We start from the raw sequence: 8755 nt of genomic DNA, 5'->3' as shown, positions 1-8755 counted from the left end.
TGGAGCCCAGGCCCCACCACTGTAGGCTGGGCACGGCTCTCAGCTCATCAGCCTGTCTCCAGAGGCTGCGGAGCTTAACCTGGAGCAAGGCTCTGATTAACCAGACTAATGACGGTGCAGCCCCCAGCTCCCACTGCCCAACACCATAATCACTGCTTAAGGCCTCGGCCAGGCGGCGCCTCTATATGGAGAGAGAGCGACGTTACAGCTTAATGGATAAGTCCACTGACAACAAGCATTTTAAGTCAGCTGTCAATACGAGCTTTGAGAGTCTCTCGCATGGGAGGAGACCAACGGATGAGGGGCTGGAAGGAGCTCAAACACATCCAGAGCTTAAACACATCCGTCTGTGTTTGCTGTAAATATGAAGGTGTTTGTGTACATGTGTGTGTCGGAGGTGTTTAATGAGCGCTGATCGATGCCTGGTCTGCGCCTCCTTATCTCTAAAGCAAACATTTAATCAGCACAATGGAAGCGTTCAAGCCTTCGGTACACAGCGAGACCCCAACAGACAAACAGCACAAACCAAACCGCTGTATGCAAATAAGCCCCAAAAAAACACAGACATGCTTTTGTTGCGCAGAATTCAGCCGGCAAGTGCTGCAAACACGCACACAGAAATCTTTTGAGTGTCTTCGCGGGCGTGGAGGTGGGAGCGGCGAGGCGACAGGAGGACATGCCAATAGTGCTCACTGTCCTCTGTGAGCAAAGTGATTTCTGACAACTCCTAAATGAATCCCTGGGGGAGGGCAGGCCTGCAGCTGGGCCTGCTTTATGACTGTTTGTGAGAGGGAGGTAATAGCTTGGCGTTATAAGCAGGGCTGAGTCGATAAGCGATCTAGCTACAGTCCGATGGAGGGAATCCTGCTGAATTTAGATGCCGCGGTTAGAAAAGAAACTGCTGGTTTTCTGCGACTGCTTTACGAAGGAATCTTAAGGTCTACTACACGGGTAGTATGAGTTATTATCTAGCAACGAGTGAAGGAGCATTTTTAACTACAAGAGACTGGTTTAGTGGACATTTTCTTCTCAGGAAAAGACCAAAACTGAAATATATTTTTAACTAATTTAACCTTCTGAACCCCAAAACCCGAAAGCGTGCTGCCTTAAAAAAAAAAAACACCATTCATCAGCCAGAAACAGCTTTCAAACGGTTCTTTATATGTGGAAAACTTAGCCAAACCTCTTCTTAAAACTGTGATACTTCATTGAAATCCCTTTATTAAAAATGACCCAATTAAAAAATTGCCAAAACAAGGCCCTCTGCATCAGATTCTGTGCTACTGTGATGCTCCTTGGTGCTGCTATGACGCCACGAGGGACAAAAATGAAAGGATTTCTCTACTGAACTGCAGGCTGTGTGCGAACAGAGGTATCATAAGTATGGAAATAAAGTATGAAAACAAATTTAAGTAGTACAACATGTGCAGTATGTCACATTTTTGATCTCTTTATTTATGATTTCTGGCATTATACTTGTGTCATTCTGCACTGAAGACATTTCTTAGCTCTCTCTACCTTTAGTCATGGTTGTTGCTGTTTCTATAGAGTGCAAAACTTCATGTTGCAGTAAAAAAAAAAGAGCCCACGGTGAGGAAAAATGTGGCAAGACAAAATAAAAACAGCCCAGAAACTGCTTGGACCTTGGAGGGTTAACTTTTCTGTAGCTTTCAGGCCTAAAGATAAAAACCTTTACAAAGACACAGACACAGAGTTTCATTATTAGAAATGACTCTTTGATTTTAGAAAGCAGAAATAGATTGTGTGTTTGTTGTGAAGTTTTTCTTTTAGTCATCGATACAAACCTCTTTTTGCTCTCTGGTGATTGAAAGTTTATGCGATCATCCTTCTTATAGTCTTGGCCATACATTGGAGTCAAACAGCCACACAAAATATTGTGTCTGCTGCACATGAAAATATTTGAAACCACCTCCTTGAGAAGTGGCTGAATTCAAATTGCTCAGCCCTGTCCAAGTTGGTTGTGATTAGTTTAAAGAAATACAAACAAGCCAGACTGATATTCAAGTGCAGCAGATAAGTTACAAGGCAGTACTGCCCTTTAACATACCTTACTTTACCATCTATTTCCTTCTCATTTATACTGTGATTTACAAAACAAACATCATGCTGTGTTCAAAAAGGGTGTTCAAAAAGGCCTCAAGCTAGCAACTGAGATCTTAAACTGATTGGAAAAATGTTTGCTGAGGTAGCAAATCGAGGAAGAAGTGGAGTCATTTTTCAATAAACTTTAATGCAATCAGACTTGATTTTGGAACCACAGGAGTCGCCCCCTGCTGGTTGTTAGAAAGAATGCAGGTTTAAGGCTACGTTTATGTTTAAATACAATCTGTGGTGGAAAATATGTGGTTTCAAAATCTGCTTCAATATAGAAATCAACAACAACCTCCATGATAGCAACCTACCCTCTGCATGTAGAACCTCAACCCTACTAGTTTTTTCCAGTTCACTATTGTTTTAAATGACAGTGCCTGCTGCATCCTTCGATTAGCTGCCCTCAAGAAAATTTATTTAAAGAAATGCAAGCAAGACAGACTAAAAATCGAGTTAATCAAGTGCAGCCAGACCACTATGTGCTACAGAATAGGTTAGAGTAATCCTAAGGTAGTCCCTTTATCAAACACATACCCTCTATTATTGTCTACTTTCCTCTTAATGAGACCAGAATTTACAAAATAAACACCAGGAAGTGTTCAAAGGGGCTTGAAACTAGCAGCTGAGATCATTAACTGATTGTAGAAATGTTTACTGAGCTAACAAATCAAGGAAGAAGTCGGGCTACATTTCTAGACTTCACTGCAATCAGACTTGATTTTGGAACCAGAGGAGTCGCCCCCTGCTGGCTGTTAGAAAAAAATGCAGGTTTAAGGCTCGGTCCATGGTCATTCGTGGTGGATATGAGCTCTTTTAGAAATCCACTTTGATACGGAAAACAACAACAGCCTCCATGCTAGCAACCTACCACACTGAAAATGTCAAGTTTTGTGGAAGACAGCAACCCTGCAAGCTTTTTTTCGATGGATTACAGTTTTGGACTGTGCTTGTCTCATCCTTCACTCTGCTCCACTCAAGACGATTGCAATTTGTTTAAGGAAATGCAACTGGGGCTACAGGGTGGCGCAGGTGGTTAGCACTGTTGCCTCGCAGCAAGAAGGTTGCCGGTTCGCATCCCGGTGGGGGCACCGGAATCTTTCTGTGTGGAGTTTGCATGTTCTCCCCGTGCAGCGTGGGTTCTCTCCGAGTTCTCCGGCTTCCTCCCACGCAGTCCAAAAAACATGTTGAGGTTAGTTGGTGATTCTAAATTGTCCGTAGGTGTGAATGTGAGTATGCTTTGAGGATTAAGCAGTGTATAGATAATGGATGGATGGAAATGCAACTGAAAATCAAGTTCATGAAGTGCAGCCAGACCATTTATGTGCGACAGAATAGGTTAGACCAATCCTAAAGTAGCCCTTTTCCAAAAACAAACCCTGCATTAATATCTGTTTTCTTCTAAATGAAACCATATTTACAAAATGAACATCACGCAGTGTTCAAAGGGGCTTGAAACTAGCAGCTGAGATCATAAACTATATTTTTTGAAGTGGATTATTGTTTTGCACAGTGCTCACCTCATCCTTCCCTTAGCTCCACTTAAGACGATCGCAATTTGTTTAAAGAAATTCAAGCAAGCCAGAGTGCAAATCAAGTTAATCAAGTGCAGCCAGACCATTACGTGCTACAGAATACTAAATAAACACCATGCAGTGTTCAAAGGGGCTTGAAACTAGCAGCTGAGACCACGAACTGGTTTCAAAAATGTTTCCTGAGCTAGCAAAGTAGGGTTGAATACTTCTATTAAATCTGACCTGATTTTGGAACCACGGGAGTCGCCCCCTGCTGGCTGTTAGAAAGAATGCAGGCTTAAGGCTACGTCCGTGTTTTATTTACAGTCTTTGGTGGAAACGTGGTGTCGAGGTGAAAAGAAGAAGCAGCAGTTTTCAGTCCACAGAGGCTCATAATGACGGACAGGCCTGACTAAGCCGTCCACATTGCTGCTGATCCCACCATAACATCCAGGGCTTACCTCGTGTGTCCTCGCGCACAACCCTGTCCATCCCATTTGTCTATTAGTGTGTGTGTGACTTTACAAGTGGCTGGTTGACGGCTAAGCAGCGGACAGATCCGGGCTCATAGCAGCTGTGTTTCTGAATGGATCCAGCAGCCATTGTTCTGCTGTCACTAACTCGTCTCTCAGGCCCAGGAGACACACCGCTGACATTTACCAGACCGCCTCCCCCCCCAACCCTCCTTATCACATCCCCTTCCTCATTCTCTCTCTCCTACTGCCTCCACAGAGTCCCTCGCTCGTCCTCCCCGCCGCCTGTCACTCCATCTCCCCCGTATGGCTGCGATGCACGGGGACAGATGTGTGTGGGTTCGTGTGAGACGGAGTGAGTGTTTGCGTTAATGAGTGGCCCTTTAAGGCTATTAAGCTAAGATTGGTACGCCCAGAGTCCCTCATTACCCAGCAAGCATTGCCCCCCTACACAGAATGGTAATTGGGAAGGTAGAGAGAGAGAGAGAGAGAGAGAGAGGGAGAGAGCAGGAGCAGAGGTAGAGGTGGAAATAATAGGAGGATAAACAAGGGATAATTGGGCGGATCGAGACCAAGAGGAGCGATTGATCAGGCTGATTTGTGTCTGAGCGGGGAGACGGCGCCAGAGGTTAAAGGTCACGCACTCTGGCGTGTTCGCCGCTTGACATGCATGAGTGCCGCTCTTAGGACCTGAACCTGACGTGAGCCCACAGGCAGGAGCAGGAAACATGTGCCAGCGTGTGCGATGTCGTACGACAGACTTTGCGCTGATGTTCGTCAAGGCTCGCTCTGAATTATTAAAAAAACATTCACGCTGCCGGGTCGTGTGTTGATGTGCACGATTATGGGTGTCAGTCGGACTTTAATCTCTCTGACAGTCGCTATTTACGCTTTTTGAGTCGCAGCGTAACACCAGCAGCACCCGCAGGATGCAGACGAGAACAGCAAAAGTTTCCCTGCATCGTTTTTTATGTGATTCTCACCTGCCGGAAGTGTGAATTTTCCTCACTTTTCTGAATTTTTGACCAAAAAAACTCAAATCTGTAACAGCTAAAGTATCACGTTGCATTAAATGTTTATTCTGTTTGGGTGGTTTTGTTCATTTAGCTAAAATCTGAGTCAATAAATTAACTTAGTATAGCACATTACATTTAATTTGAATTCCAATTCCCTTTTATATGCTCTGTCAAGCTGCAGCTACAGTTCTGAATATAATGAAATAAATATCAACATATTTGCGAGTATTTAGAGAGGAATGATGAATTCACGAGGCTCACCCCCAGCCTCACTTTCTTTCTTTAAGCATCTTTGGCAGTTTTTTTCATGCAGTAATACTCTATCAGATGATTCACAGTCTCTAGATTTCGTCTACGCTTTAGAGATTTAAAGGTAAATTAAAGCCGCAAAAGGACGGGTCCTCGCCTTACGCTTGTCGGCCTTCGCGCACGACACGTTGTGGCGCAAACATGTTCCGGGCGGGACTCTGATCCGGCATGTTGAGTTTGGGACAGATCGGAGCACATGCAGCCTACTTATGAGCCACTTCCTGTTTAGTGCGTGCGTGTTGGCCATGGCGGAAACGACCTTTGGCTAAGACTCAGAGCACGCGTGTAAAATTTCAGGCCGATCGGAGCACACACAGGCCAGTTACACATCACGTCTCAGATTCTGGTGTTTTATAGCGTTGTGGCCGAATTCAGGGGGGCGCCATTTCCACACCGTCAGACTTGTGCAGACCGTTTTAATAACTTTTAATCACCACCTCCTGTACTTTGTGCTGGCCAAATTTCAGGTGTGTACGACCTTCCCTGTAGGAGGAGATAGATTTTGAAAATGGCCAAAAATGGCCATTTTTGAGAGCAAATGGCCCGACACGCTCGCCGTTGTTCCAACATGGCGGATTTCCTGTTGGGTTTACAGAAACATGCTAATGGACTTTTTTGTGCGTCACGAGTTGTTACACATGTGTGGTGAATTTCGTAGCTGTAGGAGAAACGTAGCCCTGATGGGACTCTGTTGAAATATTGTAGGGGGCGCAGTTGAGCCGTGTTGCATTTTAGAGCAAAGTCCAGGCAGACTTTTTTGTTTGTGCCGACCAGCTCTATAGGCCTATCAAATTGCGTAGCTCTAGGGCAAACGTGCTTCCAACAGGACTCCATTGAAATTTTCAAGGTGGCGCTATGGAGCAATTTCTGTTGTGAGGTGTGTATTTTTTTTCCAAATTATAAAATTTTTCACGGGGTCTGATGAGTGTGGCAAGTTTCGTGCAGTTTCGAGCACGTTTAGGGCCTCAAAAACACGTCTCTTTCTCATGAAGAAATAATAATAAAAAAGTCTACAGTTCCAATAGGGCCTTCGTACCGTTTTGGGTGCTCGGACCCTAAATAGTGCAATTGTGATTTCATGAGGATTTCTTCAGCTGTTCTAACTAATACGGCACAAATCCCGACAGGTGTGCAGGTAAAACCACAATAACAAAGCTGATGAGACGCCCAATCTGTCGGTGACAGTTTAAAATACAGGACTGCCTTAAAGTGTGGGTGTTTTCTGGGATAAAACTTTTAAAAGTAAAAAGTGGAGAAGATGTTGTGGATAATAACCACAGCTGAGACTCCAGAGAAGCTGAGGATGTGGTTGAAGCGTAGATTTATGTCGCCATCAAGTGGTTGGACTGAGTACAGCAACAGGGAGGATGGAGCTCAGCTTAACAATGCTGAGTTTCAGATGTGTTCGCTTGTTTTAATCTGTTAATTTAAAGCACATTTATCCACTCGCACTATGTATGCAGTCATGTCGGCCTAAATATTGTGTACGATTGAGAAATTCATCATGAATGACTCGTAGCTATGCTAAAACTTGATTTATGGTGAATTTTTGTTTAATTGGTACGTTTCTTTGGGGCAAAAATGATATAATCAAGTGATTTTTTTGCCTTTTCATTAAAATAATTATCAGTATCACTTGAAATGGTTGCATATTTTCGAGAAAATGCAGCTTCCACACATTTTAATTGGACTTTTAGGTTTCAACAATGACATGCAAGTTACTAGTTACCGACTACAGCATCAGTTTTTCTCAGTTTATAATGTATTAGAACAAGTAGAACATGATAGAAATCACATCTGTAACGATATAGAAGCTGCATTTTCTCAAAAGTGTGCAGCTGGAATAATTTTGGACAACGCATTTTTATTGAAAAATTAAAATAAAGAAAAAAACAGCATAGAAATAGTTAAAACATATGATTAAGATCTCTAACTCAGTGTCTTACTGGCTTTTGTTTATGTCATTTTTTTTAAGCTAAAACAAACCCATTGGTGAATAAAAACGAGCTATAAATAAAAGTCTGAGGTTTTCACCAGCAGCTGTGATCAAACTTGTGGTGACACTGTGAAGCAAATAGAGAAATGAAGGACATGCAGAATATTAAATATATAATGCAATCAGGAAGTGAATATAAGGCAGCACAAGCATCCATGAATTTTTAAACTGCATCTGGATTTGGACCTGCATACAAATATACACATTACTAAGTAGTGGGATATGGGTTCCAGATTTTTCTTTTTCTTGTTTCTTTTTTTTTTTTTGATTACCGAAAATCCATCCATCCATCCATCCATCATCTATGCACCGCTTGTACCCCAGGACTCTGTGGCCTCTTCATGTTGCTGCACACAACTAAAACTACAATTGCTAGAATAAAAAATGTAAGTAATGTGCTTTTGTAATTTATATTAAGAGACTTTATTTTGGAAGTCTCTTGGAAGTGTTCCTGTCTACAGCCTGGGTGATGATGATGATGATGATGATGATGGTCAACAGTAGAAATGTTGCAGCTACATTTTGAAAGATGTCAGATGTTCCAAATTAGATCTAGACATGTAAGCGGACTCCTGGCTTCTGCAGTGCCTTCTCGTCTCAAAGACAACTTGTACTTGTGCTTTGAAGATTTCCCAGAGCATAAGTATTTTAGTTTTATTAATGAAATTTGTATTTGTTTCAGTAATTTAGATGAAACAGAGGACAATGATACTTCACCTCATACAGGCCTGTACCCAAATACTGCAGTGACAGACCAGCTGTTACTATTTTTGTTGCTATTATTTGCATTTCATGGATAATTCAGGAAATAATCTCATTTTTGCTATTTATAAAAAACAGACATATTTGCATTGACCCAGCTAAAAATATCCATAGATTTACTGTAATCAATTGTGTTTTCATCACTAGGCTGATTATTGTTGTCTTGTTTTTATTTGTGTGGTCAGAGCAGCTCATGCTTGCAGTAATGTCACTACTGTAAGTGTTTTATTCTAATCCGCTTTATATACTCAGAGGAAGTGGAGCTAGGCTTCTACAACTGCTTTTACGTGGATTAAACAGTCACAACCTGCAAATACGCATCATTTTATGTCACAGTAAAGGTGTGAAGCTTTAATGGTTTTTGTGCTCAAATAGAAATATTTGCAGTTTCTAATGTAATCAAGCTTTACTGTATGATTACAGGAAGTGTGATAGTGTGCTTCTGATGTTAATGTGTTTGTTTGTCTAATGTCCTCGTTCAGACTGTAATCACCAGGATTTACTGATGGGGTTTTATATATAAATCAACAAAACTATCTCTTTTGCATTTATTCTATGGGCTTTGGAAAAATCCTC

The sequence above is a fragment of the Stegastes partitus genome, unplaced genomic scaffold, assembly GCF_000690725.1.
Source record: "Stegastes partitus isolate 25-593 unplaced genomic scaffold, Stegastes_partitus-1.0.2 Scaffold645, whole genome shotgun sequence".
NCBI classification, from domain to species: domain Eukaryota; kingdom Metazoa; phylum Chordata; class Actinopteri; family Pomacentridae; genus Stegastes; species Stegastes partitus.
The sequence above is the reverse complement of the archived record's forward strand: the minus strand, read 5'-3'. Positions refer to the sequence as shown.